Source organism: Sorex fumeus, unplaced genomic scaffold (genome assembly GCF_029834395.1).
Source record: "Sorex fumeus unplaced genomic scaffold, SorFum_2.1 ptg000079l, whole genome shotgun sequence".
Lineage (NCBI taxonomy): Eukaryota > Metazoa > Chordata > Mammalia > Eulipotyphla > Soricidae > Sorex > Sorex fumeus.
In genome coordinates this window covers 7,942,382-7,964,167 of record NW_026606136.1, presented here as the reverse complement: position 1 = coordinate 7,964,167, position 21,786 = coordinate 7,942,382, and the positions used below count along the sequence as shown (strand labels likewise).

At 53.9% G+C, this 21,786-nt stretch overlaps 1 protein-coding gene across 1 annotated transcript in view; it reads left to right on the top strand.

Moving 5' to 3' along the window:
* The first annotated feature begins 8,355 nt into the window (after positions 1-8,355).
* The window catches only part of ARHGEF33 (Rho guanine nucleotide exchange factor 33), a 48,546-nt gene continuing 35,115 nt past the window's right edge, over positions 8,356-21,786 (top strand). The window contains exon 1 of the mRNA XM_056130586.1: positions 8,356-8,409. The gene's annotated coding sequence lies outside the window, so the exon portion shown is untranslated. The remainder of the gene's footprint in view (positions 8,410-21,786) is intronic.

The window sequence follows — 21,786 nt, the reverse complement described above, 5'->3', positions numbered from 1 at the left end:
CCAGCGAAGCACAGGACTTACTTCTGGCTCTGCACTCAGGAATTACCCCTGGCGCTGCTCAGGGGACCATATGGGATGCTGGGAATCGAACCCGGGTCGGCCGCGTGCAAGGCAGACGCCCTACCCACTGTGCTATTGCTCCAGCCCCTATCATAGTTTATTTAAACTGTGGTTCAGTTGAGAGTGCTTGTTTTATTTTTATTTTATTTTATTTTTATTTTAAGCCACTAGTATTTTGGGATAGTTTGTTCTATAGCAATAAAAAATAAAACCAGAAATTGATATTTGGAAGTAGGTCTTGCCGTAATAAAAACAGGTAACAATGGCTTTGGGATTGGATAGGGAGCAGAAGCTATAAGGTCATATAGGAGATTGTTAGTGAAGTTTGAAGGTGGAGAGAATGTCAGGGGGCGATAGCACAGCGGTAGGGTGTTTGCCTTGCACGCAGCCAGCATGGCCGACCCAAGTTCGATTCCTCCGCCCCTCAAGCTACCGAGAGTATCTCGCCCGCACGGCAGAGCCTGGCAAGCCACCCGTGACGTATTTGATATGCCAGACACAGTAACAACAAAGTCTTCAATAGAGACGTTACTGGGCCCGCTCGAGCAAATCGATGAACAACGGGAGGGCCTTTACCTATAGTGGAAAGTTTGACATTTCCTATACTGACATGGAAAACAGAAAATGTGAGGAATACACCTATTTGGCAAAGATTTCTTTATTTTATTTTATTTTTCGTTTTTTGGGTCACACCTGGCGATGCACAGAGGTTACGCCTGGCTCTGTGTTCAGGAATTACCCCTGGCGATACTCAGGGGACCATAGGGGATGCTGGGAATCGAACTCTGGTTGGCCGCACACAAGGCAAACACCCTACCGCTGTGCTACTGCTCCAGCCCCTGGCAAAGAGATTTCTAAGAAGAAGACAGTGGCGACGATTTCTGTTTGTTCTTTGGATATGTATGGTACGTGCTAATAGCAAGAAATCAACATTTTCCATTTATTTTATTATTATGGTGATTTTTTTGCTTTTTGGGTAACACCTGGTGATGCTTAGGGGTTACTCCTGGCTCTGCACTCAGGAATTAACTCCTGGTGGTGCTCAAAGGACCGTATGGGATGCTGGGAATCGAACCCGGGTCGGTCGCGTGCAAGGCAAATGCCCTTCTGCTGTGCTGTCGCTCCAGTCCCCAGAAGTATTCCATTTTAAAGCAGATTTTGATTAAATATTATTAACCTTAAACTAATGGGTTGGAAAATAAGTGTTTCTCATTCGCAGTTCGCTCATCAGCAATATTCCCACAAAATAGTTTCAACTGAAAGTGCTCCGTTTTAATAAATGCGCAGAACTTTACAATCTTGGCAGTCAGTGGCCAGCTCTCTGCCGGAGTTCGGTCATGTCCTGCTTTTCAGAGTTCTTATTAAGCCACTTCTAGCTTTTGTTTTGATTTGGGGGTTCACACCAGATGATGCTTATGTGCTGGGCTGGGGACTATACAGTCCTGGGGTGAGCCCAGGCCTCCCACGTGTCAGCGTGCCCTCGGTCCATTCAGCACTTCCGGGCCCAAGCCCCATGGATGTATGCGTGTGTTTGTTTCTTTGTTAGTCTTGGGGCCCCAGCAGCCAAGCCAGGGCTGGACTCCTGGCTGGGTGCTCAGGGCTCATTCCTGTGCCCGGGAAACCACTTACATTGTTGGGACTGAACTCGGTCTGCCACAGACAAGCCAACTGCTTGGATCCATTTGTATTTTCTCACTAAAAATCACAGTTTTGGGGGTTCGTTTTGGGGCCACACCTAGCAGTGCTCAGGGCTTTCTCCTGGCTCTGCATTCAGGGATCCCGTCTGGTGGGGCTCAGGGGCCCATATGGGACACTCCGGATAGAACCCAGGTCAGCTGTGTGCGAGGCAAGCACCCTACCGCACTGTACCATTAACTCTGGCCCCCAAAGTGAGATCTTTCTGGACTGTCCTTGAGATTCACATACGGTCTTAGGAACATATGGTCTTAGGGTGAGATATTTTTGTGCTATTTATAAGAATTTTATACTTAAGCAGTTCTGAATAGGACAAGCTAGAATAAGGCAGAAAAGATGCTTCCACGGACCAGAACATATAATGCAAACTCAAAAGGTACAGAAAACATAGAAAAATATCCACTGCACAAGAAAGTCCCCCATCTCCCCCTGGAATAATTAGAGGCATTGATCTATGTGCTCTTTAAGTATTTGCTGTTCTCACTGACGGCAAAATAGCTTTTCAGGGTTAAGGTTTCCAGTTCTCTCAGATACCAGCCGTCCCCTGAAGCCCTTTCTTTTTTTCCTCGTTGGAGCTGAACCATTCAGTTATTTGATTAGTTGGTGCTGGAGTGTGACCTGGAGCTTATATAATTAGAGGAACGCTGCTTTTCCTCATTTAAAAACCTAGTTGGCATCTGACTGTTTCTGGGGAAGTCAAACCTCTCCACTGCTTTTTTTTTTTTTAATAAGCTTCAAGTTAATTGAGAATTCAGAGAGCTGGAGGGTGCGAGCCAGGCAGGCAGCGTGAGGTGAGTACGCTCTTCTTTGAGTTCCAGAGAGGCAGGGAAGGGGGGTCCCGGCGGTGAGGAAGGCAGTCTCCTCCGCTCTTGCTAATTTAGATTAATTTATCAAAACATGCTAATGCCCTTCTCCAGCTGGCCTTAAGCAGTCCCAGCGAAATACTGAATTTCTCACTTTGTTTTCTTATTTCCGCTGCCTTTCTGGGGCCTCAGCAAATGAGGTGTTTGGGGACCCAAGAGCCTTTTGCAGATTTATGCACTCAGTGGGAGCTGAGTGAAGTTCTGGGAAGAGCATTAAAGAAAGCGTCAGGGGTCTTCACCGAGGAGGCAGCCAGTGTCCAGCCTGAGAACGCCTCTCTGGTGCCGAGAATAAGGAGTGGCAGGCCGGGGACAGAGCGGGCTTCATGTGCACCTTTTGGAACAAAGCCTAGATGAGTCTGTCGGTGTTGCTGGGAACAAAGGTGTGTGGGGAGAAGCACGGGGCATTTTTGAGACAGATTCAAACTAGGCTCGGGGAGCATGGTGTGGAGAAACGGGCTTCGCTTGTTTGCTTTCTATTCTTTCAGGGGGGTTGTTTTGGGGCCACACCGGGGATGCTGAGGCCTGACTCCTGGCTCTGTGCTCAGGGACCACTCCTGGTAGGGCCCGGAGGACCACATCAGGTGCCGGGGATTAAAGCCGGGTCTGCCGCGTGCAAGGCCAACGCCCTCCCCGCTGGTCTGTCGCTCGGGCCCCGACGGCTTTCTATTCTCAAGTGAGAAGGGACGTCTGGTAATTCGTATTAGAATTATTTGCAGTTTCCTATGTTGCAATAAAAGCATTCTGCAGATAAGGAAGTTTGTATCACTCTTTTGTCTTTTTTCATTCCTCCTTTGAGGAATTGAAAGTTACATGCTGAAATTCACACAGCCCCTCCACTGAAGGCACTTCTGCAGGATTTGACAGTCAGAAATGTACAACCGGAGAAGTAACTTTGGATACTGTTAGTCTCAGGAATTTCCATGGGTTTCATAAACATCTATTTTTATCAATACATGGGCGGGGAGAGCGCTCACTGGGCTGAGCCTGTAGAGCCTCCCTGGGCCACGGCTGGGACTGAGCCCTGAGCACTGGGCCAGGAGTAGCCCCTGAGCACCCCAGGGGGTGGCCCCCAAACAAAAGAACTGAGCCTGTGTGGTTGAGCACCTTCCTTCCAGAAGGTTCTGGAGTTAGACAGCGTTCTCAGAGCCCTTGCTTTATTTTGCAGCCAGTGATGCTCAGGGCTACTCCGGGCTGGGCGCGGGGGTTACTCCAAGCTGAGCTTGGGGGTCCGCGTGGTCCCTGGTGGCAAAGCGCGTTCTCTGCTCGTCAGTACGCCCGGACCTGAATAGGAGAGCCCCTTGGATAAGTGTCACCAACACTGGGAGTTTTGTTTGTGGGGTGCAACGCCCTGCCATGCTCAGGGCTTACCCTGGCTCGGGGGACCCTCGGGGGTGCTGGGGAATGAACCCGGGTCACCGCATGCAAGGAAACGCCTCACCCACCCCACCCCAAATTTCACCTACGTTGGGTTGCTTTGATCAAGACGGAATTGAGGAGCCGTGTGGGTTGTCTCCTGGCCCTCTTGCTCCTCTGAGGGTACGTGGGCACAGCATCACCGCCGTGGACAGACCCCCGAGTCCCCCTTTCTCTCCTTCCCTCCCTCCCTCTCTCGTTCTTGCCTCTCCTACTTGCGTCCCTCACCTTTTTTGTGTTTTTTGGTCCACACTTGACAGTGCTCAGGGCTTACTCCTGGCAGTGCTCGCAGACGTTACTGTGTGCCGGGGATCAAACCCAGGTCAGTTGGGTGCAAGGCCAACACCTTCCCCACTATACCATCACTTAAGCCTCCCTTTTCCTTTAATGGAAGTGACTTTTTAGCCTCTTTGGGATCAAGGATTACTGCTTAAATGTTTTAAAATAAGACCTGGAGAGGTAGCACAGGGGTCAGGTGACTGCCTCATGCACAGCTGACGTGGGTTTGAACCCCAACAGCCCCTGGAGCCCCACCAGGAGTGATCCCTGAGCACCACCCAGTGTGGCCCCAAAACAGACGAGAAGAAAAGCCTGTCCTTTCTGCAAAACAAAGCCATGCAGATGTTTGCAGATGTTTCAGGAGATCAGCGGCCTTGGGAGCGCGTCCAGGGACCCTGATCGGGGCCTCTGGGCACTGCTGCAGGCGGCTTAGAAACGCACAAGCCACAAGCCTCTGTCCTGAAGTTTCAGGCCAGGAGCGAGTGGCAGCCGTTCTTTGGTTCTGGAAATGTAGCCAACGGTTCCTGCTCAGCTGGTTGAAGGGCTTCAGGGAAGTCGCGTCAGCCCCGTGACCCCCGACTCCCCGGGTGCTTTGATCAGTTTCCAGCGACTGCCCCCCCCCCCCCCCCCGTGTGTCCCCAAAGCCTGCACTGCCCCTCAGTGCTTCACAGAAAGCCGAGTCAACCCGAGAGTCTGAGAGTCCTGTGGGAAGATGCCGCCCCCAACTGTGATGTAGAGCTGGGGGCGGGGTGGGTGGGTGGCTGCTTGCACCTGAGGGGCCCCTCTCCTTAAAGTGATGAACAGAGAGTGGGTAGGAGGCCCAGCTTGGGGGAGGGCACACGTTGTAGGGCTGGGGGGTCCCCAACAATTAATTGCCCTGATGCCAGGCCAGCCCTCTCCTCCCATGCTGCCCTGGCTTCAGTGAGGAGATGTGGATTCTCTCAGAAAGCTGTGACCCCCTCACAGTCCTCTGGGCCTTTTTTTCCCCGGGGGACTCCCAAGCAGTGCTAGGGTCGCCGAGGGCCCCTCCTGATGGTTTGGCCCATTGGGCCCTTGGCTACTGGGGCTCTCTGTGTTCTGGGGCCGCCCAAATCTCCCTGGAGGTGCTGGGGATTCTCCAGGTCGCACCCAAAGATGTTGGGGGGCTCGTGGGGGCGTGGTGGGCCGTGCAGTGTCTTTGTCCCCAACTCTCCTGGTTCCAGAAAGGGGACAGAAACCAAACTTGCGCGAATGGGGGCCTTGGTGTGGGCCCTGGGCAGGGCGGGGTGGCGCCTTTCCCGCCTGAGCTGTGGCTGAGCCTGGGTCCCAGGCTGCATAGGGAGGCAGAGCCCAGGCTCCTGCAGTCACAGATAAACTCACGAGTACAACACTCTCCTTTTAGTTTCCTAGTTCAAATGAGGAGAGACCAAGTTTTTAAAAATCTGCTTTGGGGGCTGGAGCAATAGTATAGCAGGGGGCGCGTTTGCCTTCTACGCGGCCGACCCGGGTTCGATTCCCAGCATCCCATATGCTCCCCCAAGCACCGCCAGGAGTAACCCCTGAGCGCAGAGCCAGGAGTAACCCCTGAACATCGCTGGGTGTGACCCAAAAAAAGCAAGATAAATAAGTAAATAAAACTCTATTTGGGGGGCTGGAGGGATAGCACAGTGGGTAGGGCGTTTGCCTTGCACAAAGCCCGCCGGGGTTCGATTCCCAGCGTCCCATATGGTCCCCCAAGCACCGCCAGGGGTAATTCCTGAGTGTATGAGCCAGGAGTAACCCTGAGCATCGCCGGGTGTGACCCAAAAAGCAAATAAAATAAAATAAAATAATTAAAAAAAAAACTCTACTTGGGGGCCTTCAGAGAAGGCACTTGCCTTGCGCATGGCCAACTCCGGTTTCATTCCATCACCCCATAGGGTCCCCCAGCCTCCACCAGGAGAAACCCCTGAACTCAGAGCCAGGAGTGAGCCCTGAGCACTGCAGGGTATGACCCAAAACCAGAAGAAAGAGAAGAAAAGAAAAAGCTTGTTGGGGCAGGAGCGCCAGTACAGTGGGGAGAGTGTTCGCCTTGCCCCGGCCCACCCTGGTTGGTTCCCGGCACCCATATGGTCCCCCGAGTGCCACAGGGGCACAGGGGTGATTCTTAAGTGCAGGGAGAGGAGTGACCCTGAGCATTGCCGGCTGTGGCCCCCAAACAAACGAAGAGTGCTTGTCCTGAGTGCATCTGACCCCAGCTCATCCTGCACAGTGCCAGGGCTCGGACCCAGGGCCTCAAGCGTGCCCAGGAGCCATCGCCCCGGCCCTGCTGACCCTCTCATAGTTGGCTTCCTACTTCTGAGTCGCAGGGCTACCTCTTTGTGGCAGGGCAGCAACGGTGAGAGCATGGCTGCCCAACGCCCCAAGCGTCTCTTGCTCCCCAGGGCTGGTCCTGTCGGCTGTACCCTGTCCAGAGTCCCGCCGGCCCTCTGAGCTTGGGGTCCCAGGGGGCTGCCGGCGCCTCCCCACAGTGGCTGGTTTTCTGCCTTTCTACCTCGGGCCCAACCGCAGCTTGGATCTTTTTCTTTTTTCATTTTTTGTAGTGGTGGTGGTGGGGGCACACCCAGCGGTGTTCGGGGCTTACTCTTGACTCTGTGCTCAGGATCACTCCTGAACTCAGGGAACCGTTTGAGGTGCCGGGGATGGAACCAGGGTCAGCCGCGTGCAAGGCCAGCACCCCCCTGCTGCACTGTCGCCCCTCTATCTTCGACCTCGTCTTCCTTGAGAAACCCTCTCCAGACCCCACCCACCACAGACTCGGAAAGTTCTGGCACTTCCTGCTCCGCTGCGAGGCGCTGGCCCAAGTGAGCCCTTCCCTGTGTGTCTGCACTTTCCAGAGGGAAGCAGGTCTGCAGCGGCCTCGGACTCCTGTCTGCGCTAAACACTCACTCCACGGTACTTCTGTGGACAATCGGAAAAACCGCTCTTAGCCAAAGGGGGTGGGAGAAAGGGCTTGGGGTAGTGGGCAGGAAGCTCACCATGGCATGGGGGTCAGGGACCAGAAGGACTCTGTTCTGTCCCCCTGAGGCTGGAGGAAGAGGGCCCAGCTCAAACCCGGCTGAAAATGAACCAACGAGGACTGGAGCAATAGCAAAGTGGGTAGCGCGTTCACCTTGCACGCGGACAACCCGGGTTCGATTCCCAGCATCCCATATGGTCCTCTGAGCACTGCCAGGGGTGGTTCCTGAGTGTAGAGCCAGGAGTAACCCCTGTGCATCGCCGGGTGTGACCCAAAAAGCAAAAAAAAAAAAAACCAACAAAGTCCAAGAAATGGTTGGAGGCAGGCCAACCAACTATGGGGCAAGGCAGGGAGATGCCCAAGTCAGCCCTGGAGAGAGGGAGCAGGGGAAGGGCAGGAGGAGGGGCCAGGGGAGTGCCCTCCCCCCCAGCCCAACACAGCCCTGTTCCCTCAGCGAGGGGCAGGCAGGGGACTCTGCAGGGGTTTCTGTGAATTACCCAGCGGTCACCCCACTCCGGGACTGACGGGGTCGCTAGGAATCACTGCCACATACTCGCCTGTCCCCTGCCCCTCGGCCGACCTCAGGTGAATGTGACGGTACCCCCTGGGCCTCCACCAGTGACAGGAGTCAAGAAAGCAGCCCAGGAAGACCGAGACACCAGAGGCCTAGGGTTGGCGCCGGCTGGAAGGGGTGTCCAACGCCCACCGGTGGCTGCTTCCTTCAGCCCTGCAGGAGGCCCCGACACACACGCTTTGCTCCAGTGGTGGGAATTTTCCGTGTACCCCGTACGGGCAGACAGTGGGGCAGGGGCCAGAGGAGAGCCCGGAGCCATAGAACGGCTTTGTCCACTCAGGTGGCCCCTTAGCCCCGCCGGGAGAGACCCCTGAGCAGGGCTGGGTGTGGGCCCCCACAAGTAAACAAACGAAGAAGTGAGACTGAGACAAGCACCTCTTGCTCCTCCGAGTGCTAACTCGGCAGCGCTGCAGAGGTCGTCGGGGTACTGGGCTGCTCTCCAGGGCACTGGCATCACCCACTCCTTTACTCTTTACAGACCCTCCAGAGAGATGGCAAGGACGCCACCAGCCTGGGCGTGATGTTGGCGGGTAGAGGCCGGCCGCGCGGTGAGTGATCGCTGACCTGCTTCTGGGAGAGGCTGTTGCCGGGTTCGGTCAGTTCCGTGGGACCCTGTTATTAATGGCTCTGATGGGCGTGGTGGCCGTTGAGGACAAGCAAACCTATTGCGGGGACCCTGAGTTACAGAGCAGGCCTCCCGTGGCTGCTCTGCTAGAGGCAGCCGTGAACGCCGATGGCGTCTGTCTGTCTGTTGGGGCACCCCCTGCTGGTGCTCGCGTTCCTCCAGGCAGTGCTCAGGGACGTGCGGTGCCAGGGTTGGACTCAGGCTCCCGGATGCAGAGTGGAGGCACCAGCCCAGTGAGCATCTCCCGGACCACAAGCTGTCTTCTAACTGACTTCCATTGTGGGTGTCTCTGAGGATGACAAACATCAACTTAAGTAGCAGATATTGCCTTCTCACTCAGCATTTCCTGGGACCCTGTGCTGGGCAGTGGGGTGAAAGCCCCGTCCAGCAGGCAGGGGTCATGGTCGTGTTTGCCGCTGGGGTGAGGGTACTGAAAAAGGGTAGGGTCCATTTGGGTGCTCAGAGCACAGCACCCACTGAGGAGCTTTGGGGGTTTGAAGCTGAATATCTTCTGAGCCCAATATGAAAAGCATTTAAAATCCCGTCCAAAAAGTGTCTGGGAAACAAACTGAGAAGGACAGAAGCATGTCATGAGATTGGGACCCCTGGCTGCGCCGGGTGCTCCGTGGCAGGGCCCTTAGCTTGCAGCAAGAGGCCCTGGCTCTGTCCCCAGAACTGCAATTTTTTTTTTTTTTTTTGCTTTTTGGGTCACACCCAATGATGCTCAGGGGTTCCTCCTGGTTCTGCACTCAGGAGTTACTCCTGGAGGTGCTCAGGGGACTATATGGGATGCTGGGAATCGAACTCGGGTCGGCTGCGTGCACTGTACTATGCTCCAGCCCCCACGATAACATTTTTTTTAAATAATAAAAAGCCCTCCCATTGATCATCGATTTGCTCGAGCGGGCCCAGTAACGTCTCCATTGGAGACTTTGTTGTTACTGTGTTTGGCATATTGAATACGTCACGGGGAGCTTGCCAGGCTCTGCCGTGGAGCCTGCGGCTTAATTTGACTCAACACGGGAAACCTCACCCGGCCCGGACACGGACAGGATTGACAGATTGATAGCTCTTTCTTGATTCCGTGGGTGGTGGTGCATGGCCGTTCTTAGTTGGTGGAGTGATTTTTTTAACTTATTTTTTTAAATTTTATTTTCATAAGGTTGTTCACATTAATTGATTACATTCAATATTTCAACACCAATTCCACCACCATTATTACGAATTTTCCCACCACCATTCAAGCCTGCCTGTCAGGGGCAGATGCTAGATCATTTATTTTCTATTGCCTTTTATGACTATCATGATAAGTATCCTGCCCACACGGCAGAGTCTGGCAAACTTCCCGTGGGGTACCCAATATGCCAAATACCAGTAACAATGATAGGTCTCATTCTCCTAGCCCTGAAAGAGCCTTGAGTATGTCTTTTTTAAAATCTCAGGGCTAGGAAGAAGGAGACATTACTGGCGCCTGCTTGAGGCAATCGACGAACAACAGGATGATCATGATCGTGATCGTGATCGTGAATATCATGAGAGGTCCTGGAATTCTAAAATTGTAAATGGTTGGGGTCCAGAGACATCTCTGTAGGGAGCTAATGCATTTTGAGATTCATTTGGGAGTCTCTGGATCGAGGCCGTTGATGTGCTGAGGTGGTGTCTGAAGGCAGATCTCCGGCGTGACAGCCAGGACCCCAAGCAGGCCGGGAGACAGGAAGACAGGAAGACAGCAATAGTGGCCTCAGTCCTTGAACATGATTTTTGCTTCTGGAAGCGCGTGGCCATCGGGGTTCCATCCGGAGTGGGCGGAGAGGGCGCCCCCGCTCCATCTGAGGTGCTCTGGTGGGGTCGGCTCAGCGCGGGGTCCAGAGGGATTTCTGGCGAGCTGTCGTCTTTCAGGGTTCACTGCTGAGTCTCTGGACTGAGGCCATTATGCGCTGAGATGGTGCCCGGAGGCAGTAAAATGGTCAAACCGTCTCTGCCCCTCCGCATCCCTCTTTCCAAGCAGAACTACTGAGAATAGTTTGGCATAAATGCAGTTTCTCCCCCTTCATCCAATGTGCTTTTCCAGGTGTCTCATTTCTTGCGTACTTAAAAAAATCAGGGAGTTAGAGGTCGGCTTTACCATCATGTATATTTTTTAAGAGATTTTTTTAAATTTATTTTTTATTTTTTGGGGTCACACCCAGAAATACCTGGGGTGACTCCTGGCTCTGCACAGAAATTATTCATAGCGTTGCTCAGGGGACCATATGGGATGCCACGGCAAACGTCCTCCCCGCGGTACTGTCACTCCGGCCCCCATCCTGTATGTTTTTTAGCATGAATTATGCACATATGTGCACACACGTCCGTCTCCGTGGAAGTACTGGAAGTACTTCTTCCTTTCAGTGTCACTGGCTCTTTGCCGACGGGACCGTTTATGTAGATGCCAGGAGGGCTCCCCGGCCCTCCCTAGGGACTCGCAAGCCAATGCACTGGACTTCACATTTGTTTCGAGAGTCTGTAAAGACTTCTTTGGGAGTCTGATGTGAGTTTTGCCCTCCTCCCCAGGGGAGAATGAGGCTCCATCAGAACTCGCCTCTGGTGCAGGGGTTTCCGACCGGCCTGGGTGGGATGGAGCCGTCTTTTAGGAGCCAGACTGACTCCAGGGCTGTGGGCCAGGCCACCCCAGCAAGGCGCCCATGCAGGAGCGCCAGGCGGTACGGCGAGCCCAGGGTCCGGAGGGGGCGGCCCAAGCCAGAGAAGGGAAGACCGGGTACCCGGCTGTCTGGAGACAGACCCAGTTCTGAGGGGGGCACCCAGTGAAGGGTTCATCGCGCTGGGCCCTAGGCTGGCGAGACCCTGTTGCGGGTCATGGGAAGAGCAGCAGGGGCATGGCTGAGGCCTCGCGGGGAGGTCGGACGCCGGAGTGCCACTCGCAGAAATAAAATGCGGGTCCAGGGCAGGTTGTGAAGATCAAACAGACATCACGGAGGGTCACTGTTGCCACCCAGGAGGCAGGAGGGTGAAGTCTCGCTGAAGGACTGGGAAGAGAAACTCAGGCCTGAACCCTGAGCCCCAGGCATCCCAGGGTCCTCCACTCCAGTGGGGAGCAGGGAACAGGGGTGCAGGGTAGGGCACCCACCCCATGCCCACCCCACGCAGAGGTTTTAAAGCAGGAGCAAGGCCAGCGCGAGGGCTCACGCAGAGCCTCGGACGGGGTCTGGAGGAGCTGCCGCCGCAGACGTGCGTTGCTGGGCTGAGAGTGAGGTCGGGCATGCAGGCTCCTGCCCTGCCTCCGGCCATCCCTGGAACCCTGTCCCCACCCTGGTCACTGTGCCCTCAGGCCCTCACACTGAGCTAGGACCAAGAGGGGTCCCCACTCTCCTGAGAACCCTGTGGGGCTCCCGCCAAACGTGTTACTCATTTCACATCTTGTCAGTTGACATGTGGGTCTACATACATATTTCACGTGAGGATCGATCATACCGATTTGATCGCGCGGGCACCAGTAACGTCTCCATTGGGAAACTTGCTGTTACTGTTTTTGGCATATCAAATATGCCACGGGGAGCTTGCCAGGCTCTGCTGTGCGAGCGGCATATGCTCAGTAGCTTGCTGGGCTCTCTGAGAGGGACGGAGGAGTTGAACCCGGGTCTGCCACGTGCAAAGCAAACGCCCTACCTGCTCTGCTATCGCTCCAGTCCCATTTATTACTAAAAAAAAAAAAAAATGTTTAGTGTCTTTTTGGGCCAAACCCAAAAAGATCACACCTGGTGGGCTTGGGGGACCATATGTGGGTCAGCCACGTGCAAGACAAACATCTCACCCTCTGTCCTGCCCCCCCCATCAGACATTAAAATATATCCACTGAGATGCGTTTGTTTTCTGCCAAAGGGTGGGTGACTTTATGTTGTTTTGGGGTCACACAGCAGTGTTCAGGGTTTTCTCCTGGTTTTGTGCTCAGGGATCACTCCTGGCAGGCTTGGGGGACCACATAGGGTGCCGGGAATGAACCCCTCACCGGCTGCATGCAAGACACACACCCTATCCACGGTACTGTCTCTCTTGCCTCAGGCAGTGTGGGTTGTTTATTTATTTATTTATTTTTTGCTTTTTGGGTGACACCCAGCGATGCTCAGGGGTTCCTCCTGGCTCTGCACTCAGGAATTACTCCTGGCGGTGCTCAGGGGACCATATGGGATGCCGGGGATTGAACCTGGGTTGGCCGCGTGCAAGGTAAACTCCCTCCCCACTGTACTATAGCCCCCAGTGTGACTTTGTTTCTTAAAAAAAACTAAGTGATAATCATTTTGTTTATCATTCATTTATCCGGGGGCCTCACATTGTGGTGCTCAGGGCTCGCTGCTAGCTCTGCCCTCAGAAGTCACTCCCGACAGGCTGGGGTTCCGGGATCTAACCTGGGTCAGCCACGTGTAGGGAAAGCTCCCTGCCTGCCGTCCTATCTGCCCCTGCCCTTGCCCAGGGATGCTTCAGTAGCTTGGTTAATGGGTGCACGACACTCCTTATTGTGGCTGTCTCCCTTCCGCCCTCCCTCCCCAGTGCTCTCCACCCTCCATCTCTCAGGAGCCAGATGGAACCCAGCACCGGCTTCTGCTTTTCTAGAACTTCTTGGTTACTTCCTGTCTGATTCTGGGGCACCGTAGGTCGTGGAGACCTGGGGTTCGTCTTGGCAGATGCAAGATCAGAACTTTGACTTTTTCCCCAGGGACGGTGCCAAAGACGGGCTGGGCATGCTAAGACAGCCCAAGGGGCCGAGATCGGGGGCCTCTCCCAGGTGAGCCGGCACCTGCGCCCCCAGGCCCTCTAAGCGCCTGCTTTTGGGGGGCCCTGGGGACTGTGCAGACTGTGGCCACCACGCTCCTGCACGCTGAGCTGGGCCTGCCCTGGAGCCTCCTCTGGCTGACCAGATATTTAAATCATGGCACTGGCACTTGAACCCAAACCCAAACACGTCAGAGCTCGGACCCTGAGCTTGCGCCCAGCGGGCAGAGGTGTTAACTGGCCATATTGGAGGACCTCTTGGCTGCGTGCCTGGTGGCCCCGGGGCCACCCCTGATCGCTGTCCTCTGCCTCTTCCTCGGAGAGTGGTTTCCCTGGGGTGAGGCAGGGCACCCCTTCTGCTGTTGTGTCTGTGCCCTTCGGGTCACTCTGACTCTGCAGCGTGTCAGAGCTCAAGCCCCGGGCTCATCGTGATCCGCGAGGGACAGGTTTGTGTCTTCTCAGCCACCTTCCGAGAGCTAGCAGTGGTCAGCCAGAGCTCCAGTCTGTGGAATGTTCCAGACTTTTGTCCTTGTGCGGAGTTTACTGTGGTGAATTCGGAGTTGGGGTTTGGTGCACCTCAGCTGAGTAAGTAGATGTGGAGTAGACAGATCGACACGGTCATGTCCAGGAGCGCCGGACAGGTGCTGGAAGTGACTCAGCCCTGAGGACAGAGCCTGTGGGTGGGGAAGCTCGGGCCAGCGCAGGCCTCAGGGGGGTGGACACATATGAGCTGGAGGGCTCAGAGGACCTGCCAGCAGGAGCCAAGGGGACAGGCTGGGACCCCGGATGGACAGGGTCTGCAGGGACAGAGGGGGGCGGGCTGCGACCCCGGCCGGACGGGGGTGGCAGGCACAGGCCGGGCTGACGCCCCTGAGGATGGGGTCTGCAGGGCTCCTCTCTGGGGGTCGCTGGATCCTGGTGCTGTGGTGATTCCCCCCTCCTGAGGGTTCTGCCCGAGTGGGCGTGAGCTCAGGGGCGTGGGCAGGGGGAGTGGTGGCAGGTGCCCTCTGTGCAGAAGTGCCGCCGTGGACCCAGGCGGGATGTTGGGAAGTCCTTTCAGGACAAGCAGCCCCCGGAGGTCCTCAGGGTGACCTGGTTTCCCGGCTCCTGGGGCTCCGCTGCCGCTGTTCCATTTCCCGGCCCCGGGCGGTGCTCCGGGGACAGCTGGGATGCGGGGACAGAGCTATGGTCTCCTGCCCACATGGCAGCGTCTTCATGCCTGCGTTTCCTCCAGGCCCATCACTTTAGTTGTGTGTTTTATTTATTTATTTATTGGCTTTTTGGGTCACACCCAGCAATGCTCAGGGTTTCCTACTCCTGGTGGTCCCCTAGGGGACCATATGGGGTACTGGGAATCAAACCCGGATCAACCGCATGCAAGGCAAATGCCCTACCCGCTATACTATCACTCCAGCCCCTTGTGTGTTTTAAAAAACCTTCTTCATTTTTTGGTTGATTTCATTTTGGGGTCACCCCAGTGGTGCTGAGGACCTACTTCTGACTCTGTGCTCAGGGGTCACCCGGGGCAGTGCTCAGGGGCACCCTCTGTGTTGGGGAAGGAGCTAAGGGTGACTGCATGCAAGGCCAGCACCTCACTTCGCTTACTGTCTCTCCAGCCTCACTCTCAGTTTTTGAAGCAAAGCTCACCAGTAAGTTTTCCTAGAAAAAACTGTGTTTTACTTTGTTTCAAAACTTCCTGGCTCTGCAGAGCACTCTAAGTTAGCTGCATTTTGTATACAAAGAACCAAGAAAAAGAAAAGGAGGCTTGGAATCTCATAATAATTGGCACTGGTTCTATTGGTTTATTTTATTTTCTTTAACTGTCCAATAAAACTTTTCTTTTTTTTTTTCTTTTTGGGTCACACCTGGCGATGCACAGGGGTTACTCCTGGCTTTGCACTCAGGAGTTACTCCTGGCGGTGCTCAGGGGACCATACGGGATGCTGGGAATCGAACCCAGATCGGCCGCGTGCAAGGCAAACGCCCTACCTGCTGTGCTGTCTCTCCAGCCCCCTGTCCAATAAAACTTAAGAACAGTTTCAAAGAAATACACCATGGGTTAAAAAATCAGCGCAGAAAGACTTAGAAATAATGCATCTATTTATTGGATAATAATTTTGAACATTGAACTTACAACCCCCTCAAAAAAAAAGAAGTAAGAATTACTGGCTTAGAGCAATAGTACAATGGTAAGGTGCTTACCTTGCATGCCACCAACCCGGGCTGGGTCCCTGCATCCCAAGCCTGCCAGGAGTGACCCCTGAGTGTAGTCAGGTGTAATTTCAGAGGGGTCGGACCCAACCCTATGTTCCATATTGTTCTTTCTCTTTCTCTCTTTTTCTCTCTGTCTCCCTGGACTCCAAAACACTTCCCTCACCCAGGCAATCTGCCCCATTTCCTTTTTCAGACATTGCCCGGACCTAGTCAGAACTCACATGCTGCCATAACTAACGGGAAAAGCGGTTCTTAGCTCAGAAGCCTGTGGCACTCAGCAGTCTGTTTACAGAAATGGAGAGATAGTTCAATGGGCAGGGCGCCTGCCTTCCACGTGGCCTACCCAGCTTTGATCCCCAGAACCCCAGAACCACATAGGGTCTCCCGAGTCCCCGGGGAATAATTCCTGAGTGCAGAGCCAGGAGTAACCCCTGAGCATCGCTGGGCCCAAAAACAAATCAAAAAAAAAAAAAAAGGAAGAAAGAAAAAAAAGCGAGAATAGACTCAGAAAAAATGTGTGACAGTGGGGACGAGGTAGCTCGGCGCTTTCCATGTGGAAGATGAGCTCTGGGCCCAGGTGGCCCCTGACAGCCAGCCCAGACACGGCCTGGAGGCTGAGCGGGAGGAGAGACACGGCGCTTCTGGGGGTGTTTGACGCCCTTGGCAGCCTACAACCATCCCAGAGATGCAGGCTTCCCCGATGCTGTCCTTTAGTGTCAGGGAAGCAGTTCCTGGTCCCTCCCACCAGCATCGAAAGTTCTCACTGAACTAAATTAGAATCGTGTGCCCAAGACCCGTTCAGCTGGGGAAGCTCAGATGGAAATTAACTCGGGTCCGCTTTCAATTAACTCCAATTCCCCAAAGTGCCAGACTTTCCTTTTCTGTAGCAGCAGTAATTGGATGGTAATAGGCCATCCGGAGTTGGGTTGTGTGTGTGTGTGTGTGTGTGTGTGTGCGTGTGCGCGCATGTACACATGTGTGTGCAGGGGCAGAGACATTTTAGGTCAGTGTATGGGGGTCCAGGAGAGCTTTCAGTGTCTAATTATTTTATTATGATGATGATTATATGATTACATATCGCATGATTGTTATTATGAATTAATTTCATCCAAATCTGGCTAGAATAGGCTTAGATGAAAGTTTCAAGGTGCTTAGTTTTTATTACATCTTTGTAAGTGTGAGAAACTGCTTATTCTGGTTTTTTTTTTTTGGCTTTTTGGGTCTCACCCGGCAATGCACAGGGGTTACTCCTGGCTCTGCACTCAGGAATTACCCTGGCGGTGCTCAGGGGACCATATGGGATGCTGGAAACTGAACCCGGGTCGGCCGTGTGCAAGGCAAACGCCCTACCCACTGTACTATCACTCCAGCCCTCTGTTTGTTTGTTTTGGACCAGACCTGATGATGCTCAGGGCTTACTCCTGGCTCTGTGCTCAGGGGTCACTCCTGGCAGTGCTCCGGGGACTGTATGGGAAGCTGGAGATCAAACCCTGGTTGGCTGTGTTGCAAGGCAAGTGTTCTACCCACTACCTCTCCAGCCCCAAAACATTTCTCGGGGGGTTATGGGTCACATCTGGTGATGCTTAGGGGTTACTCCTGGCTCTGTACTCAGGAGTCACTCTGGCGGTGCTCAGGGGACCCAATGGGATGTCGAGGATTGAACCTGGGTTGGCCACGTGCAAGGCAAACGCCCTCCCCACTGTGCTATCACTCTGCCCCACCCCCTGCTGAAATGGATTTTTTTCTTTTTTTTTTTAAGTTTTTTTATTAGTGAATCACTGTGAGGTACAGTTACAGACTTACAAACTTTCGTGATTGCTTTTCAGTCACACAATGATCGAGTGCCCATCCCTCCACCTGTGCCCGTTCTCCCCACCAAGGGTCCCAGCGTCCCTCCCACCACCCCCATTCCATGCCCTCCCCCAACTCCACCTTCCCTCTGTGGCAGGGTTTTCCCTTCTGCTTTCTCTCCTTTAGGGTGTGGTGGTTTGCAGTGGAGGTATTAAGTGGCCTTCGTGTTCGGTCTGTAGTCTACTTTCAGCCTGCATCTCCCATCCCGAGCGGGCCCTCCTAGCACCCTTTACTTGACGGTCCCTTCTCTATCTGAGCTGCCTTTCCCCCAGCATGTGAGGCCGGCTTCTAAGCTATGGAGTAATCTTCCTGGTACTACTGTTCTTGGGTGTTAGTCTCTGAAAAGGATTTTTTAAAGGAAATGTTTCCCCCAAACCGGAGCTTGAGAACCAGGCGAAAGCAGACAGATGGGTGGGCAGTGGCCTGAACCTCTCTTAGTCGCGTGCGTAAACACAAAAAGACAGCAGCGGTCTATCGCTCCCGCCGCCCGTGTTCAGTAGTGTCAGGCCGTTTCCCCCACTCCAGGGACGTGGATGGCAAAGGAAGGAACCGAGGGCCAGGCTGGTTGGTCTTCGTTGCAGTTTATTCCAACCCTCTCTCCATTCACTCCTGTCTCTCCTCTGACTCCTCCAGCCCACTCTTACAGTCTCATTAGATCCCCCGGCATGAGGGGTTGGTGTTGTGTAAACGTTGGTTCAGTCGGAGGCACTGAGACAAGGAACGTGAAAGAAATGTATGTCTTGGAGGGCCCAGGTTCTCTCAGACCTGTGACCCTGGTAGAGACCCCATATCCCTTTCATTGATCATGGTACCCTAAGGGGCACAGTCATCAAAAGGAGTTACAGAAAGAACACTGAGGCAGCAAAACATACATTGTTTCTTTGCATCTGCAGGCCAGTCATTTTGGACTCAGAAAGAAGATACAAAACCAAAACTGAAACCTTTCTTGGGCTACAAGCACTTGGATTTGCATCCCAAAGACTAGTGGCTAGAGCCTGGAATCTACATCCCAAAGACCAGGCCTGGCTAGCTCCTGAATCTGCATGTCAAAGACCAGCCAGGTTTCTGTGAGAAAAGAAAAACTGCCTCTTACAATATACTGAAATTATTTACTGAAGGCAGTTTGAGAGGGAAAAATGTTCAGCCTCATCCAAGCTAGTCAGGACACACGAGAAATCTGGCCCATTTCGACGGGTTCCTATGTTCCTGCCCGTTGTGTGGTGCAGTCTACATGGGCTCACCCTGACAGCTCAGTCCAGCCCCAACAGGTTGGGGTAACAATTACACATAGGTGTGGTCACAATCAATAGGGGTAGAGTTCTTTCCCTCGGGAAAGCCACTTCTAGGACAGATTCTCATTTAGCAGATCAACCCACCCTAGAACGGATTCCCCTGGGTCTGTTTCTCCTCTCCTTGTCCAACAAACATAAAAGCATACATAATATGAATCATTTTGTATGGACACAGTAAGAAATACTTTAAGCTTATAGAATTGCTCTCCTAGGGCCATCTCGATCTCAGACTACAGTGCTCAGGCCAGATAGTCTTTCCTCTCCCTAGCAGAGCCCCAGTCTCGTCGTTACTTTTGGATCATGACAGCATTTGCCTATGATCAAGCTCTTAACTTAAAGTTAAGGATCGTGGCACCTTGGCCTGGCCCATCGCAATGCCAGGGTAGCACATAACTTACCGGCTTGCCCTGGTTCTATCCAGTCCCTCGTCGGGACCCTGCTTTCGGGGGGTGCTAGGAAGTGAGGGCAGCTGAGGCTTAAGTTGAGAAAGCAGATGCCCGGGAATGAATAATATTCAAAGCCAATTAAATCCTAAGTTGCAAAGCCTGATATTAACTGTCTTCCTGTATCTATACAAAAAGGACATTGCATTAAACTATTCAAAAGACATAAGGAGAGGAGAAGGCGATATTAGCTTACAGTACAAGTTCAATGTCCTAGAAGGATCTGACCTTGCAATGAACAGATTCTGATTAGGGGAAACGCTGATTAACTGGTTGGGGAAGAGAGCAGAGAGGAGTGGTTACAGATACACAAAGGAATGGGAGTGACTCGGGAGCACTGTGATGGGTGTGACCTGACACACCTAAGCTCCTGTGGCAAGGAGAAAGGACAAATCAATTGTTACCCTACAGTTGGTCCCGCTTAGTCCGGGGATTCAGAGAGCACAGCCTGACACCCCGGGGCAGACCTGGCTTCTGGCTCAGCAGGGGCAGGGCAGGAGGCGAGGGGGGTGCACGGCCGAGCGGGGGCTGGGCAGGGACTGGGGGAGACCCTGGGCTTGCAGTGGGGGGCCCCGGGGGAGTGAAGGGCAGCCGCCAGGGTTGCTCAGAGGCAGGTTCCTCAGGGTGCTGGAGGCTCTTTCCAGGAACTGCAGCCGAGGCTTCCCGGCTTCCCGGGCGGGCGGGCGGAAACTGTCTGTCTGGCCCCGCTGCCCGCCCCGCCCCTCGCCTCCGTCCTCCCGCCTTTGCTATTTCTCTGGCCTCATTTTCTTCCTTATTAAAAAAACCAACTTGGGTGCCTGAGAAATAGTCCAGGAGGTCAGGCTCTGCTTTGTTCTCCGCTGCTCCCAGTTCAGACTCCCAGCGCCAGACACAGTCCCCCCGAGCACTGCCAGGTATGGCCCAAAAACTAACCTAGAAATAAATTGATTTTTGGGTCATCCCTGATCATGCTCAGGGGCTACTTCTGGTCAGTGCTGAAGAGTCCATCTCGCTAGTGCCGGGCTATTGGCGATCAAACTGGGTCTCCCGGGGCTGGCACGATGGCACAGCGGGGAGGGCGCTTGCCCTGCACGCGGCTGAGCCGGGTTTGATCCCTGGCATCCCGTAGGGCTCCCCGAGTGATCCCAAGTGTAGTGCCAGGAGGAACCCCTGAGCACTACCGGGTGTGGCCCCAATGAGCAGCAACAGCAAAGAAACCGAAGTAGACAGGCTGGTCTCCTCCACGTGAAGCCCAGGCCGCGCCTGCTGGCCTCTCAGGCTGGGCCTGCTCCTGTTTCCCTCTGCGGCTCAGCTGCAGTCTCAGTGTTGGCCACAGTGGGTGGGATGTTTCATTTTATCTCACGGGGGGACTCCGCGCACTGTTTGGATGTGGCAGGCTCATTTAGGTCAGTGCTCTGGCCCAGTGGCGCTGGGCGGGGCGGGTCACTGGGACCACGCCAGACGTGCTTTCGGGCATTTGCAGTGAATTTTCATGGGCCAGAGAGACAGTTCGGCAGGCAGGGTGCTGGCTTTCCCGAGGCCGACCCGGGATTGATCCCTGGTTCCTCATATGGCCCCTGAGCCCACCAGGAGTGGTTCCTGAGCACAGAGCCAGGAGCAAGAGCTGAGCACCGCTGATGTGATGCGCCCCTTCCCCCAAGAAACAAACCAAAAAACCCATGAGTGAATGAATTGGTTTTCATACGCTTTTGTTTTGTGTTGGGAGGCCACACCTGGTGTACTCTGGGCTTACTCCTGGATCTGTGCTCAGGGAGCACTTCTAGTGGGGATCAGGGGTGCACGTGTAGTCCTGGGGATGGAGCCCAGGTCGGCTGTGTGCAAAGTCAGTGCCTTTCTGCTGTCCCGTTCAGATGCTTTTAAAATAAGACAAATATACATCACGAGGAGCTTTATTTGGTCTCAAGTTGTATAAAAGTGAAAAACCGGTGTCATTGCTGCTGTAGTTTTCCTATTAAAATTTTTTTTTTTTTGTCTTTTGGGCCGTACCCGGCAGTGCTCAGGGCTTACTCCTGGTTCTGCACTGAGCTCACTCCTGGCAGGGCGTGGGGCCTCCTACGGGATGCTGGGGGTTGAATCCAGGTAGTTGCATGCCAGGCAGAGGAAGTTGGCATGGGGGCTGCTGGGTCCAGCCAGGAGGGAAGGGCCAGCCCAGCTTTGACCCCCTGGTGTCCCATAGGGCCCCCAGAGCCAGCAGGAGCCGTCGCTGGGCACAGCCAGGAAACCATGAATGGTTCTGTGAGCCACACAGCACCTAAAAGAAAATCTAACTGAAAAATTTAAATATATATATGTATTTTGTTCTGGGGCCACACCTGGTGATGCTCAAGGCCCACTCCTGGCTCTGTGCTCAGGGGTCACTCCTGATAGGGCTGAGGGGACTCTGTGGGATGCCAGGAACTGAACGCAGGTTGGCCACTTGCCGAGCAAGTGCCCTGCCCTGTGTACGCTCTCTCTGGCCCCATAATTTTGTTAAATGTGAGCAAAAGTGGTCGTAGTCAAAGCCAATGAAACGATTCATAATGTGTATGACATACTTATTGTTATTGTTATAATAATTCTTACTGTTTGGGGGCCATACCCAGCGATGCTCCTGGCTGTGCACTCAAGAATCACTCCCGGTGACGCCCAGAGGACCGTATGGGATGCCGGAGATTAAACCCAAATTGGCGGTGTGCAAGGCCAGCCCCCTCCCCTCTGTACTATCGATTTTTCTCCAGCCCCATAATTTTTTAA